Source organism: Apis mellifera, linkage group LG14 (assembly GCF_003254395.2).
Source record: "Apis mellifera strain DH4 linkage group LG14, Amel_HAv3.1, whole genome shotgun sequence".
NCBI classification, from domain to species: Eukaryota; Metazoa; Arthropoda; class Insecta; order Hymenoptera; family Apidae; genus Apis; species Apis mellifera.
The window spans coordinates 5,811,379-5,834,940 of record NC_037651.1 but is presented as its reverse complement, the minus strand read 5'-3'; the positions used below and the strand labels follow the sequence as shown (position 1 = coordinate 5,834,940).

At 36.9% G+C, this 23,562-nt stretch overlaps 1 long non-coding RNA gene and 1 other non-coding gene across 2 annotated transcripts in view; one reads left to right on the top strand and one right to left on the bottom strand.

Annotated features, from left to right (window-relative positions):
- LOC107965483 overlaps positions 1–3,640 on the top strand; it is a 33,487-nt gene extending 29,847 nt beyond the window's left edge. The window contains exon 4 of the long non-coding RNA XR_003306097.1: positions 2,395–3,640. This is a non-coding gene — a long non-coding RNA (uncharacterized LOC107965483). The remainder of the gene's footprint in view (positions 1–2,394) is intronic.
- A 15,557-nt stretch (positions 3,641–19,197) lies between these two features.
- On the bottom strand, positions 19,198–19,297 carry Mir137 (microRNA 137). The gene has a single exon (NR_034284.1). It is a non-coding gene; the product is annotated as a microRNA 137 (primary transcript).
- Between the last annotated feature and the right edge of the window lie 4,265 nt (positions 19,298–23,562).

Below are 23,562 nucleotides of genomic sequence, written 5' to 3'. Positions count from 1 at the left end.
AGAGCTTTGTCAATTTTAATATGATTAAATTTTTTAGGGAGGGGGGAAAAAGGACTACAACACCATTCTTTTTTGAAAAAGTTCCAATATCATTTCGTTCCAATATTTTGTTGTTGCACAATAATATCCCAATTATTAAAAAAAAAAAGAATATCTTATATCTCTGAAAATTCATTCTTCAAAATTATTCCAACTAACACAAAACTGATTTCACCATAAATAATTACAATTATTCCCCTTTCGAATTATTATTAACCCTCGATCGATTCCTCGAAAAGAAAAGAAAACCAAAATCTTTTCACCTCGATCAAATCGTCGATCGTTTAAAAATCTCGAGTCGAAATAGGGAAAGAAAAAAAAAAAAGAAAATTCCATCACGATAATTAATTGCACGAGACTCACTCGACTTAACAATCACCCGCATCCAAATCAATTATCGCGCCCGATCATCATTGATTTTCGATCTCTCGCCCATAGGAAATTGACTCGGGTTAAGGGCGGATTTTTATTAATTACTTTATTGTTCCCTCCAGTATCGATCAATTGTAAGGGATGCACGTGTGTGTGTATATATATATATATATATATATATATAGAACCGATTGTTTTGCGGGTGATTGGTCGTTATGTGTGGTAGCGCGAAACCCAATAGTCGTCGTTGTTTTTGGTGTCTCGAGGCTGATGGATGGCGGATATCGACTGCATCGCTGCAGGGGCAGAACTGGATGGCTTTCTCATTTCACAAGCCGGGAGAGGGACTTCCGCCGGAACCCAACTCCCAACGGAGACACCGAGAATTCGCTTTAACCCCCCCACTCCCTTCCCTTCCCTTCGCTCTCTCCCCGAATTTTTCTTTACGTGTAACCAATTCCTCTGTTGTTTTTTCCTTCTTCTTCTTCTTTCTCTTTATAGACTCTCTCATTCATTGCTTCGTCTTTTCGTCGAATCGGCACGCGTCTCGATTTTGAAGAGTAAACAATTTGGAGGGATCGAGGTTTCTCGAGGTTTTTTTAAGAGGGTATTTGGAGATACGACACGTGGGTTTGCTTTGTAATAGCGTTTTTGAAAGGTAGAATATTCTGTTTGTAATTTAATTCATAAGCGTTTGATTTTATTGGTGTGTATGTATAAAAAATTTGGTCAAATTTATTCGATCCTAGATTCTTCGATCCAAACTCGAGTAATAAATTCACACAGTTTTTGATTTTTTTTTCCCTCAAATTATTGAAATTTCTCAGGGTAAGATTATCGATGATTTAAAAAAATTTTCATCGTAAATTCGATTCGGATAAAATCGTGTCGGATCTCACTTCTCCACTCCTGTATCGATTTCGTCATGCATTCCTAAAAACATAGCCATCCTCTCTCTATACATTCTCGCGTTTAATTCGAGATAAGCTTCCAGCAATTACCAAATAATCACTGTTAATGCTTTCGATTCACTGGGAACACGTGCGCCAGTTTTCGGATTTATAACGGTGGCATTCGATAAAGGAAAAGCTCAAACACCGATCGCGCAGATTTTACCACACTTTGAAACCTCGTTTCCTCTCTCTCTCTCTCTTTTTGTATATCTATCTGTATCGATCGAACGCGACGATAATCCTCTTGTGCGTTACTTTAAACTTTTATTTCGCACGCGCCACGAATTTCCAACTCTTTTCCAACCGAGAGAGAAAAGAACAAACCTAAACAATCATATTGTCCAACCTATTATATTCCCATCGAGAAGGAAGAAAGAAAGAAAGAAAGAAAAAAAAATAAAAATCGTATTCAAAAAGAAAAAAAAAAATTGCAAATCCACGATCCATACTATTTCATATATTTCTACTGACGATTGATCTGGCCAGAATTTTTCTTCTTTTTTTTTTTTTTCTTTTTTTTTTTTTTTTTTTTAATATATTTGCGCATTAAACGAAACGGTCCATTGGAGGGTTGTTTTCGGCATTGAAACGTTCACACGGTGACGTGGTTTACAAGCAGAGGGTTGAATCGACAGCTTATATCGATTTTAACACGCGTATAAAACGGGCCGCCGTTAGAAATTGAATACGACCGTGGCCAGAGAATCAAATCGGATCGGAAAAATTTTTGTCGGGACGCCTGTTCGCTTTTAAGGCTAATGAAAAGGCATAGAACGTTTTGATACCTCTTTTCGGCCCATTGTGGTTGGACCGTGCAATTAACAATGGGAACGGGAACCCAGGGAGGGGAAAAAAAAAAAAAGAAAAACGATTTTCGATTGATATTGTCGTTTAATATCTCCTCCCCTACATTTTGTTGTCGAACCGTTTTCCATAATTAGTCATTTTTTTTTTTTTACATGCTTTGAACTTGTGTCTTTTTGAAAAGAATATATATATATATATTTTATATTTTTTTTTTTTTTTACAGTTAAAGTAATCATTAGCAGATGGCCAATTTCTTATGATCAGAATTATTATTATTATTATTATTATTATTGATGTTTGAAAAAAGGAATATTGGAAAACTCTTTTCAAATCATTCGAGAGGAATCGCATCAAAGAAGAAGAAGAAATTAAATAGAGAAAGAAGGAGAATCCTTTTCATCTTTCATATTTTTTTCAAAAGAAATTTATGACGCGTCAACCGCTATAGAATAGAATAGAAAATTCCGAAACCGTGACGCGTCATGGCCACCCTCTCACCCTTCAGGCTATCAAAGGCTTGGAGTAAAGGAAAATTAAAAAAAAAGAAGAAGAAAAATAAAACTCCATAAGAAGAAAAGAAAAAGGAAACCGACTTAAGGAAACGAATACAAGGCAAAAAAAAAGGAGTCCGGCGCAGAACGTGAGAGAAGGAAAAACTTCACCGCCTTCGCTGAACAGATTTTCCTACGGAGAAGGGAGGGAGGGGAAGGGAACGATCCGTCGTCGTCGTCGTCGTCCAATTTGCCGTACGAAGCCAATAGCCGTCGTCGTGTACGAGGCATCGAAAAAAAAAAAAAAAAAGAAAAAGAAAGAAAAAAAAAGAAGGGACGACCCCTGCCACGACAGAGTCGCGCCGTTATCCGATATTTGTGACCGAAAATGGAGGCAGGTATCGTATAAAATGACAATAAGGGCGTGCCATTCCTGTACTATCGTGCCGGACATCAATAACATTCGTTACCCGCGTTACACCCTGTATATACGGGGAATACGTATATACACAGGATTACTATATTTCTCTCCTATCTCCTGTCCCTCTTCGCTCCACGCATCTCTCTCTCTCTCCGCTTCCCGCCACGGTTCGTTCAGTTTGTCGCCCGTAGAGGCGCGCATCGACAACGACGCGTGTGGACCTCTATACGGATCGTGAGATCGCGCTCCTCGTTTCGTGTGTGTGTGTGGTAAGCTCGATGAGTGCACACACACACACACTTGGCTCGATTTCCCGCGTGTGTGTGAGTGTTGTATTTTTTTTTCTTTTTTTTTTTTTGCGTGGTCGTGCGGTACAACAGTCAGTGTAAAGAATAGCCAGTCGGCCGGGAACGTATACGGCCACTTTACGTAACTTATGTCGCCTTTGTTAGAGGATATCTCGGTTGCGCATCGTTCCTACGCTTCCGTTGTTCCGGGCTAGTAGACGTCGGCCTTGCCGTTGATGCCCTTGCCATTCACCTGCCTCCACTTGTCGCCTCCTTGCCCTTCTTCCATCCTCTCCGCACGGAGCGTCTTTCTCTTCTCTTGTTCGCTTTGGATTCGTGTTAATAGGGATCGTTTATTTTTTTTCCGCGAGCAAGTCGAGCGAATGTACGAAAAGTTTGTCGAATCTGTGTTAATAGGAATTTTTTTTTTTGGGAAAGTGGAGGAAGTTGATTAAGAATTCGTCGAGTGAGATTTTATATCCGTGAATATTTTAGCGAGATTAAATTTTCAAAATCAAAGGAATCGAGTAAAATTTTCACAGATATAATCTAAATACGTGGACGTGGAAAAACGTTAAAAAATCGCGATGCATCGTTCCCGTTATAAACTCGTTATCGCGCGACCCCTTTGATTCTAATTTCCATGTCGTAACGTTGTTTTGGAAGAAGAAGAAGCCGGTCTCGGTCGTGGTCCACAATGTCGTTAGGAAATGTCTTGAAGGTCCACCCCCGGCTTTCTCAGCAGGCAGCTTAAAAGGCGGGTAAATAATCCGTTTTCGTAGTCTAACGCATTTACTCGATCCGCGGTTACGTTCACTCTCTCCGTACACGGCTATCCTTCCGAGATTACTCGTGATAAGAAGGCGACGGCTAAATAGAAGACTCTTGGATGCAATTACACGAGGTCGTGTGGATAGATTTTTAATAAAGGAATCCCTCGATAGTATCCCCCCCCTCGATAAAGCGAAATATTTCTACTAATATTCTCGAGGAATATTTCCTTGCCCCTTATTTTTCAAACGATATAAAAATTTTTGCTCGATCTTTCACAAGGAAGAAATTCTCCTTCTTAAAAAATTATTTCTCTCCTGATTTACATTTTATTATAATTCATTCCAATTCATCCCAATTGATCAAAAAGTTGAAGATTTTTCCCAAGATCTTAGATTCTTTCAAACGCGCGCATCCAAGACCATTCCATTCTCTTTTCCTCCCATCCCTTTGAGCATCCCTTTTGCATTTTTCCCCCCTCCTGCGATGCTCCACGTGAATCGTAGCTTACGAAACATCGCGATGAGAGGATCTTCTCCTCCGTGATCCCGCAGAGCAGAGAGAGATCCTCGAGGATTCGACGTAAAAAAGCGAATCAGTGAAAATAGGATGGGTGTGAAAAGAGAACGCAAGCACCCCTCGGCGAGAGTAACACTTATACCAATTATCATCTGGCATATGCCTCGTAAAGGGCGATGGCTTCTCTCCTACGTGTACTACTCCCATAGAAGAAAGAAGGAGAAATTCGCCGACTTCCTCCTTTTTCCTCCTCTTCTCTTTTTTCGTCATACTCGGCCACCCTTATTCTCGGTTTAAGAATTAAATTAGCCGGCACGAGGAGTACGTCTCTCGCCGGGGAACCGGCCAAGAACGGGAAAGAAGTGATCCCCCGATGTCTACTGGAGTCACGAACGAAGAGGAACCTCTTGAGAGTGTCACGGGGCCGAGGAGGGGGAGGGGAGGGCGACAATTCTCTCTCTCTCTTCCTTCGTTCATTTTATCCGGTATATTTCTTCCTTCCATCCTCTCCCACGTGGATCGTAGAGGGGTGGGTTGCGAAGGTAGGCCCTGCGAAGCACAAACTCGGGATATTGAAATTTCCCGTGGAAAGAAGCTATTTTTCTCTTTCCATTTTTCTTTTCTCCTTTGGGTTCGAGATCTGCCTACCATTTCTGCCCCAGTTCAACGATTCTCTTCGAGAATCGTTGCACGATTAATTTTTAAGCAAGTTGGAGAAGATTTTGAGAGATCTCTTCTGATTGATAGCTCGAAGAAATCTGGAAGAAGGATTTGTCTCTTTTTGACGATTTCGAAGGAGGGAGCGTAAAGAAAAACGTGGTCGAAGTAGAAATAAGTGAACAATTATCAAGTTTAATGGTTGTTTAAATAATAATATCCGTGTAAAATTGAATTATTGATATTCGATTGGGAATTATAGAATACACGTACGATATTTTTTTTTTTTTTTTTTTTTTTTTTTTTTTTTTTACACAAGGGGGAGTCGAAACTCGCGCGCAACAAAGTGTTGGAACATTGGTTCATCATTGGTTCAATCTATAATAAGTATCACGTGGAAGTTGATCTTTATTAGGTATCCCTCGTTGGGCAGGGATAACGATGGGGTATAATATAGAGGGCAAATCGGTTCTTATTACGCGAGGGAACGGTGGAGCAAGCCACAGCGCGAGCTTATTTTTACCGGAAATGGATACGCCTCTCGCTTTAACACCCCGCATAATCTCGCGCCGATCAATTAAATTTAAGATAAATTTAAAAAATCCTCCCACTTTTCGATTATCATTATTAGATCTCGATTAGACGAGATTTTGATCCTTATTAATCATAAATTAGATTTATTATTCGAAGACTTTGCACAAACAATCTCTCTCTCGATTATCTTGAATATATATCTCAATCTCAGGGATAGATGATTGCTATAACTGAAGAAATCTTCGTCTATTCACAAATTGTTTCAAAATATTCTATCCTGAGTATCACATCCCTCCTTTACTTGAAAAAAACGCACGATGGGCGTCGTGAAAGAAGGAGAGAAAATTGGCCGAGTTATCGCCAAAATTCCTCATCCATTACTGCTCTTGAAAATACAACGTTGGAGGGGAGGATTCGCAGTTCTCGAGGACAAACACACACACACGGTGGGGGCGAGCAATGCGCCATCGAGGTCCGCCAATGGAGCCGGGCATGTTGTTTCTGGTCGAGTAATAAGAGAGGTCCCTCCATGCCCGTAAATAGACTAGAAAACTCTAATGAAGACGTGCCAAGAGTTTATCTTGGGTGCCTGGTATAGCGACGATTGGTCGATCCCTCAGGGACGATGATTTCGACGTCGCGTCTCTTCTTTCCTCTCCCATTCCCGATACCCTCGTCCCTCTCTCCTCCCCTTCGTTTCCTTCTTATCCGCTCTGGATTTTTCTTCGGGAATCCTTTAACTGCTCTCTCTCTCTCTCTCTCTCTCTGTTAAATTGATTTACTCCGGATTCACGGTGGATATGTTTCGAAAAACAAACAGATACCTGACGTATCTGTTTCGTATAGTACATAGATATATCAGATTGTTTTTGACGTACGTGTAATAAGGTAAGAATCTTGGAATATTTTGGATTTGTAAATATTGTATAGGATGAGACACGTGTTAAAATTATCTGTAATTATAGACACAAAATTGGATTCTGAAGGGTTAACATGCAAAAAAAGATGGAGTGAATTTTATTAAATATGGAAAGGAATGTATCGAGATTGGGATCAATTGAATTGAAGGAAATAGTTTCTCGTGGAATATTGGTGGAATTGTTTATATTTGTTGGAAGTAACAAATTTTGTATAGTGGGAAATAATTGTGCTCGATGATCGTCGAGAGCATGATTCCCAGGCGTCAGTCAGCGGGGTAATGAAAAGCAGAAAAAGCAGGGAAATCCTTGATGACACGGAGGGAATTGTCCCCTCCCTCCCGATCCGTATGGAAATCGGATAGAAAATTAGTGTCCACAATTACTGCTCGAAATGTCGTGCAATTTATGGCAGGCATGAATCAAATCGGCTCGCATTTATAACACATGGAAATGAGCGAGCTTTTAACCCGGAATCCGGGGATGGAAAATACAATCGCATATCAATGGTTCACATTTATCGTGAAAACAGTGGGTTAAACGGAACCTGTGGAGTATTCTCCTGTGGCGTGTTCGATGTATTCGAGTTGGACAAATTATCTCCTGATTTTGACGAGTCGTGTTATCGAAAAAAATTCCACCCTCTTTCTGCATCTGAATACGTAAGCAATAAATAGCAATAGGGTCGTTAAGATGATCGAGACGAGAGAGTTTATTTCCGATATTGGAAGGAATGTGATTCGTGGAATATTTCTAAAAAAAATTGTTTCAAAATCGTCTCGAAATTGGCTTGGATTCGTTCTTATTAAACTGAGAATAAGAATATTACTCAAAAAGTTGGAAAGAAATAAATAGAAATAAATAAATAGAAAATCAGATACATTTTCCAAAATATATATCTTTCTTTCAATCGATATAATATAATATTTGGCTACGATATTTTTCAAAATATTCAATTGACAATAATAATAAAATAATAATTATTATTCTCATGGAAAATTACATTCACGCAAAAAATAATAACGCAGCTTCTTATCGTCCCTTCCCATCGCGTAAAGTATCGCCCCGTGAATTCGTGAGTTCGTTGTTAATCGAATTCTCGATAATTCCAATTTCGTTCAATTTCAATTACGCCGAGTTCCGCTTAATTCGAGGCCTCGTTCTCATTAGAGTTTTGTTAGCGCTTACATGGAGCGGCAGACGGTCGCGTTGGCAAACTTGCTAAATTCGACATGTTTGAATCCACTTATGCCAGTAGCCGGTTCCCCTCCCCCCATTCGCGAAAACAGGGGGAAACAGGAGAGAAATGATTTTTCGTGGATCGAGTTAGGATAGTTTCGGGTTGTGGAGGATGAACAGGATAACGATTCGTTGAAAAAACGATTGGTGAAATGTCTCCATTTTATTTTATTTCACTTTTTTTCTCCAAGACTTTTCACGACTATTAATTTTGGAATGTTTGTGAATCTTACAGATCTCGACATGTTTATTTTATTCGTGGTAAATAATATTTTTAATCGTCGATTATTGACGAATGTTGAATTATCGAATCGAAATTTTCAATATTGAATTATTGGTTTGCAAAGCATAAATTTGGAAAAATTGGTAAATTTTTTTTGGATCTAGAAGAATCCATCGTTTTTAATTACGGTTTGAAAAATATTTCAAGAAATTCGATAAGAAATTCTGAAATTATGTCAAGATTAAATTAATATTTATAATCTTTTCTTTGTTTCAGAGAAATTTAATTTATCATCAGAATTATTTTAGAGTATTTTTTTTTTTTTTTGCTTTTTAAAACGTCATGATACTGGAATTTCCCTTTTTAAAAACAGTGTTTCGTTTTAACGTAATTTTTTCCTCGGATATTTCCAATCGCTGTTTTATACTTACCCCACTTTTTCCGCGATATCATTTATTAATTACATCGAGTTGGTTAACAATTACTCGATAATACGTATAATATCGTGTGTACATTCGCACTCTTAATAAATTTGTTCGAGAGTTTAATAAATAGTACCGAATTTTACAAAATAAATACGATAAACGTACATATGAAAAATGTATGTTTACTCTTTCATAATATGCTCTTAAAACAAATATATGTAAAAAAAAAAAAAAAACCATGGAATATGTAGAACATAAATATACGTGATTAAAACATTTTTCTAAAAAAAAAAAAAAATTGCTACCAATTTTGCATAAAAATTTTTCGAAACTTTTTATCAATCAATTCGAGTAATAATTCCAAAAGAAACATCCATGGCCTATTATAATATACACGAACAATTTTAATTTCAGCAATCATTGATTATCGAGTTTAAAAAAATTAAAATGATATTTTCTCCTATATTTTTTCAATTTTTTAATCTAATTTTCATCGACTTTCAAACGACTCCATCTTTCTCTTAAAAACGGATCAAAATTAATCGGAATGATTTTAACAATTCCAAGAGATTATATCGCGAATGCTAGACCGGAAATACGGAAAATTGTTTAGAACGGGTATCGTCTTCGAGGGAGAAAAATTCGCTTGGCTCGTGGAAAATATCCGCGTGGACATATATGTATATATAAAGCGGAAAATCGAGGATGGAAATGGTTTTCGCAAAGGCATGTCCGCACGTAACGTTTCGTCCGGGTGGACGAAAATTGTAGGCGTCATTATCTATTCAGGCGCATCAGTTCGCATCGTGAGATATTGAACTGCACTATCCCTATTTAAATATTCATGAACGTCTTTGTAATCGACGTAATACGGGGTCTAGCGTAATCTCACGTGTCAGAAAGTAAATAGGCCTGCATTTTCAACCGGTGATTCACGATGTAAAATGTCCGCGTATTAATTCCGTTAATCCGATAGAAACTTTGACCATTCGGCTCGGAGGGGAACATCTCCACGATCCGTACGATTCATCTCTCTCCATTTCTCGTCACTTTATATATTTTTCCGTATTCGACTCAAAAATTCGATCAAAATTCGATACAATTGGAAAGAATCCGAGAAAATTCCCAAACAAAATTCCATAAAGATTTAATTATTGAAAATTTTTCTTTCTAAGAAAAATAATTAATTTAATCGTTGGAACAATTTTTACTGTATCTTATTCATTTCGAATAATTTTACTTATAACTAGAAAATATTTAAATGTTATTTATAGAAAAGAGGATAAAATTATATTATATATTTCAATATATTATTAATAATAATTTTTAGATTAAATTTATGAAGAAAATTAATTTTTTAATTCAATAAATTTTAATTTAACAAGAGTTAATTTAATCTATAAATTAATAGCGTTTAAAATAATTATAATAGGAATAAGTCGGAATTCGATAAAATTTCCGACGAAGGAAGAATCATCTGACGCAAGAATCGGCAAAAGGACATCCCCCCCCCCTCTGACCGCGCAACAAATAACAACGGGTGTGGATCGCGCGGTCGATTAATTACGTTAATGAAAATTTGCCGTAAGGGGAGGAGGGTGGCGAAAGGAAGCCGGGTTTAGAATTTCCTCGCACCCTCGCTCACGCTCCGTTGCTCTTTATTTTCTTTTTCCACCAATTCGAATTAAACTCCACCACGCTTTTCCTTCCATCCTGCACGCGGCCTTGTCGCCGCGCCGCGGGCTGTTTAGCAGCTCGCGCTGAAATAATTCCCGGGGAAATTTGATTTGCTAATTCGACATCGGTTTCTCCGACCTGCGTAGACGTTGTCGTCGTCGTCGTCGACGTCTTCGTCGTCGCGATTCTCGTCGCGAGAACACGAGAGGAGGAGGAGGGGGAGGAGAGGGGAGAGTGCTCGCGAGCCATCGTCGTGCACCCACGCTTGCGAAAACAATGGCATTATAATTATAATTGCAGTACACCGCGACGGTAAACAGGTCTGGCTTTGTAGGTACGGGAGGGAGGGGACTTTCTTGCTCTTATTAAATGAGGCGTTGCTGCTTTCAGAGATGGCTGGCCAACGTTATTACGAGACGTAATAATGGGCGAAGTGGAGCCCAAGGTTTACGGAGGGGGGGGAGGTCGATCCTGGACAAATCGTACAAGGATACGTAAAGTTTTGCTCGTTTTGCCTCGCCTCCCTTCCTTCTTTCCTTGTTTCTCGAGATTTTCGAGAGTGGAAATAAAAGGAGAGAGGAAAGAGAAGAGAGAGAGAGAAAGAAAGGCGAGTTTTGGAGGAACTTTGAATCTAATTTAATCGAATTTTTCGTATCTTTTGGATTGTAGATCGTTCGATTGATTTATTTCTTTTGTTTTAGATTTTCGAGTGGAATTTTGTATAGTTCGTACGAGAACTATAATTCTTCGAGTAAAGAGAGACAAGTACGTTGATTTTAGGTACCAATTTCTTTCTCTGATACCATTGCAACCAATCGTAGATGGTAATTCTCAAGCATTGAAAGATAAAATCGTATTCTTCTTCCCTCAAGTTTAATTGATATACTCCTTAAGAAGATATTGATTAACTTTTTAAAAATATCGATCCATTCGTTTCTTCCTCGAGAGAGAGGGGTTCACAATTTTTGTTGAAACAAATAAATATCGTAATAATATCCCCCTATCGAGGGAGGTCTTCGAGTAAAATAATTCTTCGAGTAAAGAGAGACAAGTACGTTTCAAGCAATTTGATTTTAGGTACCAATTTCTTTCTCTGATACCATTCTTGCAACCAATCGTAGATGGTAATTCTCAAGCATTGAAAGATAAAATATTCTTCTTCCCTCAAGTTTAATTGATATACTCCTTAAGAAGATATTGATTAACTTTTCTAAAAATATCGATCCATGCGTCTCTCCCTCGAGAGAGAGGGGTTCACAATTTTTGTTGAAACGAATAAATACCGTAATAATATCCCCCTATCGGGGGAGGTCTCGAAACAATTCCCAGCTGTTTATACTCCGACTCGTTCGCACGTTGTCTCTGTTGCAGGGAAGATTACACGAGAAGAGGCTCTCCAGGAGGGTGACACAAGGCAAACTGGGAAAGGAAACGATCCCTTATCGCACTTGTTCCGCTCCTTTGTACCCCTTCCTTCCGTTTCTTTCCTTTTTTTTTTTCTTCTTTCCTCCCGATCTTTTCTCGGCCATCGCGATAATGGCTCATCGAGACTCTCACGCGCGCCGTCGATGGCAAATACGAAAGGAGCGGCCGTTTAAACTCGAATGCGACCCGTGGGACGGCCCGCCGTCGACGGTAATAAATATGCAAAGTAAGGCTTTACGAAGCATACCGGCGAAGGAAACGCGGCGAGTTGGCCTGTATCCGGTAACCGTCCCCTCGAAAAAGCGCGTAACACGAATGACCGTAGTATCTTGGAAATCGATTATTAATGGGGAATTCATTCGTCGAATACAGGAAAATGCCGTGTGTGGATATCCGATTTTCGATCGCTGCGGATTATTTTAAACATTTTGGACGTTCTAGGATTTTAGAAATTTAGAAAAACTTTGGGATTCTCCATTTCTCGTCGAGAAATTTGCTCTAATCGAAGTATCTTGAACGATCGTATTGAAATGAGTTATTAATAAGGATCGAATTTTGGATTCTAAGATTTTGGAAATTTAGAGAAACCTTGGAATTCTTCATTTCTCGTCGAGAAATTTGTTCTAATTGAAGTTTCGAAGTATCTTGAATGATCGTATTGAAATGAATTATTAATAAGGATCGAATTTTTGATTCTAAGATTTTGGAAATTTAGAAAAACCTTTGGATTTTCCATTTCTCGTCGAGAAATTTGCTCTAATTGAAATTTCGAAATATCTTGAATGATCGTATTGAAATGAATTATTAATAAGGATCGAATTTTGGATTCTAGAATTTTGGAAATTTAGAGAAACCTTTGGATTCTCCATTTCTCATCGAGACTTTGAGATTTTGCTCTAATTGAAATTTCGAAATATCTTGAGTGATCATATCGAAATGGAGATTATTAATAGAAAGTCGATCAAATATAGATTAAACATTTTTGGATTCTAGGATATTAAAAATTTAGAAAAATCTCCATGTGGATTCTCGTCGAGGTTTGAGTACAAGAGACTTGATTGAAATTTCGAAATATCTTGAACAATCGTATCTTACGAAATTATTAAAATAATATATAATAATATTAAAAATTAAGAAAAATATCTGGATTTCCGATTTCTCGTCGAGATTAACACATACGAAACATTATCTTGATTGGAATTTCGAAATATCTTCAACTAAATGTTGGGCATCATTAAAGTCATTTCGAGCGGCTCGAAAAACGAGAGAATTTAAATATTTTTACGCACTGTAAAGATCAGATGTAGGTAAGAATTTGTAAATTGAATTAAATTAAATTTTCACCTGGAGAATGGAGGCGGCGATCGTTGGAAATACGAGATAAAATCCGAGATACGAGCGGAGTGCGACGGTGCAAATTCTCGATTGCCGATCGCAAGGATGATCGATGGGAGGAATTATCCGGATATGGATTAGTAAGTAGCTGCGAAGGATCTTAAGTACGCGCGTCTTCAATCAGAATGCGTTACATAAGCACAGTGCGGATGCGCTTACGATTAAAGCTACTTAGGTTTAATTAGTCCGTAATTCGATAGCGCATACAGCATTATCCATAGCCAGGATGTTGCTCTCCCTGCGACATCTCTCTCTCCCGATTCCATCTAACCGGTTGATGCTACAAGATGCCTAAACTAATCTGGCCTTCCTCCTAAATCCCTTTGATGATTAGTAATTGAGGATATCTCCGGTAAGGACCATCTCTCTCCCCCCTCCTCCCCAATGCTCGCATAACGCAAATATAGATATTCGTACGCGTCGATGCGTACGATTTCCAACTTGCCCGATACTCGCCATTTCCACGCCTTGTCCATCGAATTTTCGATATTGTTGTTGGTGTCATTAGATCGTTGGACGAATTACAATATTTATTAACGATTTATTAATTGCTCGATTAGAATTTGAGTATTTTATGTATAATAAAAATTCGTTTCGAAATTATATATTTGAAATAATTCAAGATATTCGTTTCCTGGAAAAAGAGAAGAGAAAACTTGTCTTATAAACAATGAACCGCTTGATTCTGAAACGGGACTAAGAGGTATATTCATCGAGTATATATTCGTTTCGAATCTTTTGAAATTACATATTTGAAATAATTCGAGATATTCGTTTCCTGGAAAAAAAAAACTCGTCTCATAAACAATGAAACGGAACGGCTTGATTCTGAAACGACAAAGAAGTATATTCATCGAGTATATATTCGTTTCGAATTTTTCGATATTTGAAATATTTCATTGAAATAATTCGAGATATTCCTGGAAAAAGAAAAGAGAAAACTCGTCTTATAAACAATGAAACGGAACCGTTTGATTCTGAAACGGGGCAAAGAGATATATTCATCAAGTATATATTCGTTTCGAATTTTTCGAAATTACATATTTGAAATAATTCGAGATATTCGTTTCCTGGAAAAAGAAAAGAGAAAACTCTTATAAACAATGAAACGGAACCGCTTGATTCTGAAACGGGTCAAAGAGTCCAGATATATTCATCGAGTATATATTCGTTTCGAATCTTTCGAAATTACATATTTGAAATAATTCGAGATATTCGTTTTCCTGGAAAAAGAAAAGAGAAAACTCGTCTTATAAACTATGAAACGGAATCGCTTGATTCTGAAACGGGACAAAGAGTCCAGGTACATTCATCGAGTATATATTCGTTTCGAATTTTTCGAAATTACATATTTGAAATATCATTATTGTTCGATTAGAATTTGAGTGTTTCGCTTTTGTGTATAATAAAAATTCGTTTCGAATCTTTCGAAATTACATATTTGAAATATTTCATCAAAATAATTCGAGATATTCGTTTCCTGGAAAAAGAGAAGAGAAAACTCGTCTTATAAACAATGAAACGGAACCGCTTGATTCTGAAACGGGACAAAGAAGTATATTCATCGAGTATATATTCGTTTCGAATTTTTCGAAATTACATATTTGAAATATTTCATTGAAATAATTCGAGATATTCCTGGAAAAAGAAAAGAGAAAACTCGTCTTATAAACAATGAAACGGAACCGCTTGATTCTGAAACGGGGCAAAGAGTCCAGGTACATTCATCGAGTATATATTCGAGGAAGTATTCGAGGAGCGTAGAGCAGATCCCATCCATCCGTTCCTCGTAAAAGGACACGCGAGAAAATTTACAGAGGGATAGAGACGTGTGTACGCGGTGGATGGAGGAGGAGGGGAGGATGCACCGCGACTCCTTTGGAATCGAGCATTTTTCCGGGGCTCTGGCCACGGATCAAACGGGGGAAGGAAACATTCTTGTGCCGCGCACACGGGATTTCCAAAGGATCTCCTGGACGAAAAGTATTCGAGATCCGATGAATTCCGGATAAAGGGGGCGCAGCTGGAATCCCGGAAACCGGAGCGTGCAAGTCGTCGCAGTGGGCATTCTGGGCTGGAATTTCGTCTCGCGCGCTACTCTCGCCTTTTCAGACCTTTACGGCTAAAATATTTCGAGTCGCATAAATATTTGGACTGCTGCGAGAAAGGAGACTTTCGTTAAATGACTTCTTCCACTTGCCTTTTCCCAATTTTCTTTCTATATATATGTAGATTCGTGTCATTTTTTAACATTGTCCCCTTTGAGAAAAGAAGGAAGGAGAAGGGGGAATTTTCCGCAAGGGGGACCGACGGGCCTCGTGCCCGCTTTCGCGAGTCCCTTGGGTGGTGGCGTACCCACGGACCTGAGCCAAATCATTATTTTAACCTTCTTCACTCTTAGACAATTTTTAAAAAATATCCTTGTTTAATCATAACTTATTTAATCGATGTATCCAAAAGAAAAATTGCTTCCCCATTAATCCTCTCGTCAAGAATTGTCATTCTTTTTTTTAAAAAAAAAGTGAAACTCTCGAGAGTTTATTATATATATATATCTTTAAACTCAGAAAGTATACTCCCATTCCATATCGTATTTCTCTCTTTTTCAGAAACTCGAAAGAACAAAAGACTCCATCGCGCGACCGAAACGGAAGAAAAGAAGAGAAAACGGAAGAGGAAAAATAAAAAATTCAGAGAGAGAGAGAGAGAGAGGGAGGGAGGAGAATCACCGGTGAGAATTGCTTCGTTTTTGCCACTGGCATTCATATACAACAAGCTCGTTACTTAACACCTTCGAAAGAAGAAGGGAGAGGAGAGGGGGAGAAGGCATTAAGTAAAAGCGGGCGGTGCCACGGAGCGCGGGATGGGAGAGAGAGAGAGAGAGAGAGAGAGAGAGAGAGAGAGAGAGAGAGAGAGAGGAAGGGAGGAGGGGGACACGGCCCCACTCATTCCTCGGCCTGTTAACTTTTCAACGAACCTTGCTGCCAGACTCAAAAGCTCTCGGTAAAGCGTGATTTACACGTCACGGAAACTTACCCCGTATTTTCCCCTCCCCTACGTCCGCCATTTCCTCGGCCAACCCAACTCGGCTATGATTCTTTCGTCGAGGTAAAAATTCTGCCCGTTTCCCTCCTCGAAGAAATAATTCGTTCTCATAAAGAGAACTTCGTGCACACGGATGTATCGTTTACCGGAAATAATTCAAAATTTGCATTTATCGAGTTTTTTCGGGAAGATGAGGATGATGTATCGTTGTTGTTGCTTAGATCGCGAGCGAAGGAATTTTTAAACTGCGAACTTTCAACGTTTGACATCTCGTTTGATGCGTTGATATGCATGTAGAAGTGGAGAGATTTTTAAGTTTTACGCAAGTTTTATACGAATGGATTTTCTCTCTCCTTTGATTTAATTTCGTTGGTCTATTTTTTTTTAAAACTATCTTTAATTTTGCGCTCGATCCAATAGCGCGATTAATTCGAAAACATTTGTGAAGTTAGATTAATATTAAATTGGGGCGAAGACGGGAATTCCGTGAGCTATAACGATGCCACATATGAATCTTTGTGCAAGTTTAATATGTTGGTTAGGGATTTGCGTTAGGGCGTGGCAATTCTAATTTTACCAGGCCACTGGATATTGCGCAAGCTGTGCCCTGTGTGTACAAACTCGTAACCAACCACCCAACTAATTTTTAGATTGAAGTTTATGTTATTGAATATATCCCATGATAGATGTTGTGAAAGTTATTAGAATGTTGCAAGATATTCCAATTTGGCGGTGTCTTCCGAGTCCATTTATCCATTAAAAGTATTGTTCTCAATTGATAATCATCAAATTGATTTTTACACGGTAAAATCGTAATTAAAATATTCAGAAAATCATATCATTCGAAGATCCTTTTTGTCTCGTTCCCGGTATCTTAATTAATTATCGAAATACAAAGACTTAAAGTATCCATAGAAATTAAGATTTTACTAATTGACTAAAAACTTAACAATTTTTCTTGGAAATCGCGTTCTTCCAGGAATCTGGAGTTTGAGATTAGTCAGTGAGAGGTCCGCAAATAACAAAGACGATAAACGATCGAAAATTAACTTTCTCTTTACGCGACGATATCTCGGGAACCGGAAATCGTATCGAGATAAACGAGAAAGCGTTTCAAAGGGCAAGGTTCTGTCCTTCCTTATGATCGTTCACTCGTTGCCCGGAAATTGTTATCTTGAGAATTATAGCGGTCACAAAATTCTCCTAATTTTAACAAGCCTAATTTGCAAAGTCTTTATTAAAAATTACGGATGATATGATTTCGAATGTTGTATGAATTGAAAAGCATTTCAAAGTTCCGTTCTGTTTCCAATGATGGCTCACTTCGTTGACCGGAAGTTACTATGTTACAGTTTTAAAGTTTTCCTAATTTTAATAGGATTTCGCGAGACTTAAGGTGATTAAAAATTCAAATTGAATTTTTCCAATTTAAAAGTACAAGGAGAATAATGTATATGACGGAGAATACGGATACGGTAAATTTTTAATAGATAGAGGCAGGGATGAAAAATCGAACGAGCCGCTTTGCATGTTTATTGTCCGCGTGATTAAAGGCAAGAAAGTTTGTATTAGCCATTAAAAAGTCGGGGGGGAGGAGGTACGAGTTGCAGAGAGGATGGAGCAAGTTCGGTTGGACTTTAAATGAGAACAAGTCGGCGGGTTAAAGCGCGATTCGCTCGTTGTTGCACGTGTTTCGCGTGGGCAATAAGCTTGCGTTAAAATTGATTAAAGGAAATTCGTATAACGATTGCGATGCGCGCGAAGACGTTCGAAAATTATTTTATTTTATACGTACGGGGGAGATAACTCTCCAGTTTCGAGTAGTATCGAGTTCTGTTACATATTTAATTAGCACTCTCGTGATATCGAGAGTGTATAATTTATAATAATCTAGAAATTATTGAAATTCTCTCTCTCTCACGGATATTTACAAATAATTAATCTTCGTTTCAAGAATTTTAGACTCGACTCGGTAATTTGTTACATGTAAAAAAGAAAAGAATTAATTAATCCAATTTTATTTTATTTATTTATTTTTTTCAAAGTTTCTCCTTAATAATTTCCTTTAATTAAATAAATTATTAAACGGGGATGATCTGGATTTAATTTAATTTATAATATCTTGAAACTTACGCTTACTATAACAATTATTTCCATTTGTTTGTTATTATTGATCGTTAAAAGCTGTTGCAATAATTTACCCACTAATTTGTTTACATATTTTGATTATAATTAATACAATATTGTATTATAACAAAGATGCAAAAGTAATATTACACGCTGTGAATTATGAAATAATATAATTTGATTCGTTTCTCACACTATCAACAACAAGGGACGTATTATTTTCCATCGCCATTATTACTCGCCGTTATTATTATTATTATTATTATTATTATTATTATTATTATTAGTCGGAGACTGCAATCATTCGAAAGATACGTCGGATGGGTTTTCTTTTTAAAGGGACAAAGGAAATGTAAAGGGGGCAATATCGAGAAGGTAACTCTTTATTTTCTTCCGTTCTCTTGCCTTTTACACAATAACTTTTCGTTTCTTGTCTACTCTCTCTCTCTCTCTCTTTCCTTACGAGAGAAATAAACGCTTCTTTCTGCAATAACAAGATATAATAACGCTGTATAAGTAGGATCGATTGACTGAACAGTGGAGACGTTGAAAATTATCGTTCGATGATATGAAACGTGAGTTAATAATATATCGTGGGGAGAAAAATGTTTCGTCGTGATATTTAATTGGACAATTAATTTATATTAACATACTTTTTACATAACAATAACATCGTAACAACGAGCCAAACTGATCAACATCCAAGAATGGTTCGTACAAAAATTTCTATCGATCTCTCAGATCATCTGAGATCGAACAATTTTTAAAAGTGTTGATTAGTTTGACTTGTCTACTCGTATTATATATGCCAGTAAAAATTATTAAATATACTGCAACACAATTGTTTTTTCTATCGAAACTTCGTGGTCTGGGAGTGAACGACCAGGCAAACTACGTGTATTCTCAAGCAATAACAGCGCAAATGTGTGTTAATTCCCCAAGAATACGCGTCGCCAACCTGGCCTATGAAGTCTATCCTTGATCTTCCTTCTTTCTTCTTTCTTCTCCTCCTCTTCCCCTCTTTGACAATTTCTTTCTTTTCTTTTCGTCATCGTACTAGCCGATTCCGATTCCCTCCGTTCTCTGTAAAAATTTCCATCCCAATTGCGGAGAAAATGAAAATTAAATTATACAATTCGCGATATATTTCGAAGGAGAAATCGTTAAAATCGTTCTTTCGTTTCTTTCTATTCTATCATTTTTCAAAATAATATAGTTTGGAGTTGATCGGTGAAAATGAAAATTAATACAATTCACGCGATATATTTCGAAGGAGAAATCGTTAAAATCGTTCTTTCCATTCTTTCTATTCTGTTATTTTTCAAAATGATAGTTTGGAATTGATCGGTGAAAATGAAAATTAATACAATTCACATGATATATTTTGAAGGAGAAATCGTTAAAATCATTTTTTCCTTTCTTTCTATTCTCATTTTTCAAAATGATATAGTTTGGAGTTGATCGGTGAAAATGAAAATTAAATTACAATTCGCGCGATGTATTTTGAAGGAAAAATCGTTAAAATCGTTTCTTTCTATTCTGTCATTTTTCAAAATGATATAGTTTGGAGTTGATCGATGACAACTTCCAAATTTATTATTTATTACAATGAACGCGGTACGGAATAATTGAATAATAGTAGTAGTATTAATCACTCGAGATGAAACTATGAAAAAAATAATTAATCAAAATATTGTTTTTTCAACAGCGACCGTATAAAACGTAGGCGTGGACAGGGCATAAAACTAATGGAACACCGTTGTAGTCCCGAACAAGGACTCCTCTCGTGAAAGGTTCTGCTCCTGATGTACGCGCATATCTGCATATTTCCGCACTCGTGTGGAAACGCGTGTTCCCCACGTTTCCGCGATTTAACCGTATCCGTATGGCGGAATGGACCGTAAAGCGATGAAATACGAATGGATATCACGAACGAAGGAACGAAGATGAATATTATATTGGCGTGATATTTCTTGCGAGTTATAAATATCGAATATCTTTCCAAATCCAAAAATATTAATTCTCTCCTCCTTTCCATCTTTAGAAAATCGAAATTTGTTATTCCGTTTGATCTTTTTCATTTTTCAATGATTATTCAAAGTATTCTAATTTCGAATCCAAAAATATCGATTCTTTTCTGATTTTTGAAGAAGAGAGATTTTTAGGGTTTTATGTTTAGAAAATGGAAAATGTATTTCATAAATTTCAAAAAATCAAAAAATTGTACGATTTCAATCCAAAATATTCTAATTCCGAGTCAAAAAATATCGATTCTCCCCTAATTTCTGAAGGATCCATTTTTAGAAAATCGAAAGCATATTCCATTTTATCTTTTTCAATCATTGTCCAAATCCAAAATATTCTAATTCCAAATCCAAAAATATCGATCTCCTAATTTCTGAAGGATCTTTAGAAAATCGAAATTCCATTTGATCTTTTTCATTTCAATTATTGTCTAAATCCAAAAATATCGATCCTCCCTGATTTCTAAACGATCCACGATTCCATCTTTACAAAATCGAAATTTGATCTTTTTCATTTCAATCATTGTTCAAATCCAAAATATTCTATTTAATTTAATTTTCAAATACAAAAATATCGATTCTCTTCTAATTTCTGAAGGATACCATCTTTAGAAAATCGAAATTCCATTTGATCATTTTCATTTCAATCATTGTCCAAATCCAAAATATTCTAATTCCAAATCCAAAAATATCGATTCTATCCTAATTTCTGAATGATTCCATCTTTAGAAAATCGAAATTCATATTCCATTTGATCTTTTTCATTTCAATCATTATCTAAATGCAAAAATATCGATCCTCCCTGATTTCTAAAGGATCCACGATTCTATCTTTAGAAAATCGAAATTCCATTTGATCTTTTTCGTTTCAATCATTGTCCAAAATATTCTAATTCCAAATCCAAAAATATCGATGCTCCCCTGATTTCCGAAGGATCCATCTTTAGAAAATCGGAAGCGTACTATTCCATTTGATCTTTTTCATTTCAAAAAATCAAAAATTGTAGGAACGCGATTTCCAATCGTCGCCGTGCACGATATTCGTTGTACACAGACGGATTGTTCGGACAAACAAGTCCGCGAGACCGCGAGAGCGGCAATCGAGAAATTTTTCCATCCGATCGGTTTCACCGGCCGATCGTTCTTCGATTACAAAACGCGCGGAAACGCCTCGCGTTACAGGCGAGCGCGCGCGATTACAGGACAAGCCCCGTGTCGGGGGCGCAATTTCCCCGTGACGCGAACTGATAATAGAACGTCACACAACCTGCACGAGCCACGTGGAAATATCGGCGACGATAATGAGAAACGCGAGTATCGAATGACGGAATCGTTCAATTTTACGAATCAAATTATTCGTTGAGTTCCTTTTTTCTTTTAACGTGGTTTAGCATGTTAATTGGCTTATTTCGAGGATCGATTCCACGGATATTTTCAAAATACAAATTTTACAATCCAACAATTTTTAAATTCGTCTCGAAGAAGCCAATTTCTAGAAAGAATCGAATATCACTACAACTCGCGAATAATTTCCATAAAAGGTGGACGGATTGTTCGTTACAAACGTGGCCCACATCCCAAATTCATTTCATTATTCTCACTTGTTCCAATGATCGAGTGGATCATCGTTCCCCCGCGGATGGCATTACGGTTTTCGATCGGGGCCGTTGTTCCGATCGAGTGGCCATCCAACGAATGCTCCACTTTGTTATCATCCGGCCCTCGAACGATCCCCATCCACCAGCTTTTCTACACCATCGTTGTGGAAATTAGTCGACACGCGCGACAAGCGTTGCGCATCGCTCTGCCCAACTCGCTCTGCCCCGTTTTCCATTGATTTAATCTTTTCATTTCAGCCGCAACGAGCTCCGTGAACGAACGCCAAAGAGACCGTGGATTTCAATTTCTTTGCGATTTTGCCGGAGGGAGAAAGAAAATGAAGTGAAGGAAGATAGATTGTGTGGAGAATTTTTGGCAAGTATATATCGATGTGATTGATATGGTGTTTGGAGGAAAGAGAGAGAAAGATAATATTTGGTTTAGGATTTGTTGAATGGGATCAATTTCTATGTTTTTCAATATATTATTATCCCAGAAAAGAAATTCGGTTTATTAATTTTAAACTCTCGATATATTTATATCAGAATTTGAATAATTGTTAGAGGAATTGATATATGTATATTCTCTTATAGGATCAATCTTGGTGTATTTACTTACTTCGCGATCATTAATCGGAAGGTGATAAAAATTGAGAAGGAAAAGTTTTTCGATTTAACATCGTTAAAAATTCCATCGTTATGGTGAAAGTTAGTTTCGTCGTTTCCAATCTCGGCCGGATATAGGTAATGACGAGAGAGGAAACGATGGCAAGACGATGGAGAAATTGTGATTTCGAACTTCATCATGAGATACATTTCCTAAATCGAAGATGGTTCGAATTTTTTTTTCTTCTCTATTGCTCCAATATTTATCCGTCCAATCGGGAAGATATCTTTTTTTTTTTTTCCCCTTTTAATCTCTTCTCCTTTCGATTTTTAATTCGATTTAAATTTTTAAAGTTGTTATTATTGCTCTCGAAAAGAGCCACACCGTTTAATCGTTCTATTATTAATAAATAATACATTTGTTTTTTCGTTTCTTTTTTTTTTTTTCGTATTTTTATTTTAATGACAATTTTTATAAAGTATCGTTACAGTATTGTTGTTATTAATAATAAAAATTGTTTAATTGTTCTATATACTTTTATGATGTCCACAAAAATAGGGGAATTGAATTTTAAATTAAATTTTATATACCATTTTCAATGTGGTACGCGGGTAAACATAAACTTTTTTTCAGATATGTATATATACATATATATCACGCCGACCATCGAAAAAGCATAAATCTAGATTTAAATTCGTCGTACGAAAATAATAAAAATAATTGATTTTTTTTTTTTTTCATGAAAATTTATAAAAAGCTTGATAGCAGAGCAATATAACATATTCCATATTTAATAAAACGGGAAATTAATCGATCTATAATTTAATCTTGATCGAAAAACAATCATCGGAAAATAAAATTTCTTTTCGCACAGATTAATTTCGAGACTTATTTTAAAAGTATCGAATTAAAATACTTACCATTTTTCTCTCTCGAAAATCAAAAAACTCCCTTCCCTATCTTTTTTTTATTTATCCAAAAAAATGATCGTTTTAAAATCGAGGATTGGA